This window comes from Myotis davidii, unplaced genomic scaffold (genome assembly GCF_000327345.1).
Source record: "Myotis davidii unplaced genomic scaffold, ASM32734v1 scaffold653, whole genome shotgun sequence".
Taxonomy (NCBI): domain Eukaryota; kingdom Metazoa; phylum Chordata; class Mammalia; order Chiroptera; family Vespertilionidae; genus Myotis; species Myotis davidii.
The window spans coordinates 721658-723166 of record NW_006285129.1 but is presented as its reverse complement, the minus strand read 5'-3'; positions in this window follow the sequence as shown (position 1 = coordinate 723166).

Here is a 1509-nt window from a genome sequence, read left to right as displayed (position 1 = left end):
AGAGGGGCTCCCCCGTCCCTGCAGGACCCCTCTGAATCTTTAATCCTCACCGTGTTCCTGTCAAGAGAAACGTCCCTGCCGGTTTCCACTGAGCAGGGTGGGGATGGGGCCCAACACTTAGGCCTGTTTCTGCCCTGGGCTATCGATCTCACTGGAGGACAAGTTGGACTCCAAGAGATACATCAGTCAAGGGGCTGGGTCAGGCGTCCTTCCTCACCTCCAGTCAGGCTGAGCAAAGGGGGGCAAGGGGAGGCGGAGCCAGGGGTGCCGCCACATCCTGGCATCGTCTTGATCCTTCTCTACCTTATTTTCTACCACTTTTCCTCGGAAAAAGAAGTGTGAGTGTGCGCGCGGTTGTGTGGGAAACGTGCCATTGTGGATAATTATGTTTAATTTTGTTCGGTTGAGGGCTTCCATCTCTTTAATTAAATATTTATTCTGACGAAGGTAGAGAAGGAAGGGGCTGTGCCCTCGTGAGCCGAGGCCTGGAATGTGTGTGTGTGTGTGTACATGTGAGTACGGACGAACATAGGCACCCACGGGTGCTATCGGGGGAAGGCGGAGCCGGAGCTCCTTTGTCAGTGCTGACCTCTGATTTCATCTGAGAGAGGAGTGAGCTGGAGTGGGGACAAGAGGGTAAAGTCCTTGAGCTGGAATACCGACCCGTGACGGGCTGAGAGGGATTTCGCAAGTGCTTCTGTGGTGGGTGGGGGTGGGACAGCCGGAGGAGCGGCGGGAGGACCAGCTGGGCTCCGCTGTGACCTGTCTGATCAGTCTCCTGCCAGGGGCACCCGCCGGTCTCCAGTTCACAGCGGAGAACAATCTTTCCACTCTCCTTCCTTCCTCCTGGGTGCGAGTGTGGGTGGCGGGGACACGCGACCACCTTCCTCCTGTGTCAGCTGTTAGTGCCAAGGCCAGCCGGTCCCGGGGGGATGAGGGGCAGGGAGTCTGGAAAGTATCGCCGGCGTTCACTGCTCAGGCCCAAGACTGCCAGGCAGGTGTGCTGGCTCCAGCATCACTGGCTCTGCAGGACCATGGCGCTGCTTCTCTCAGCTCCAAGCAGCTGCTGGCTCCTCCCGGGCCACAGACAGTTCCCTTCCTCGTTCAGAGGGTCCAGGGGGTCCCTGCTCCTCCTCCTCACAACGGCCTTTCTCTTTCAGTGCCCGAAAGGGGGAGGCGGGGAAAGCAGCAGCTCTTTCCTGAGCTGGGGTGCTGTGACGGACGTTCTCTGCAGGCTAGTGTGTTCCGTCCTAGGTGCGCCTTAATAAGCAATAGCTTCGCATTCCTCCGGAGCTCTGGGCCTGCCGTCTCGACTCTCTGGCCTTGGCAGCTTTGCCTTTACGTTGTTTCTGAAAAGACACTGCTGATAGGATTCTTCTGCTTCATGTGTGGGAATTGGGAGGCTTGGCATGGTATTGGTCTCGTGTGCAGTAGCCCACGGATTGTCTTTGTGCTCAGCCCATTTGGGCACATAATTTTGCTTTATTCTGGCCTCTTAATTCCCCCAGG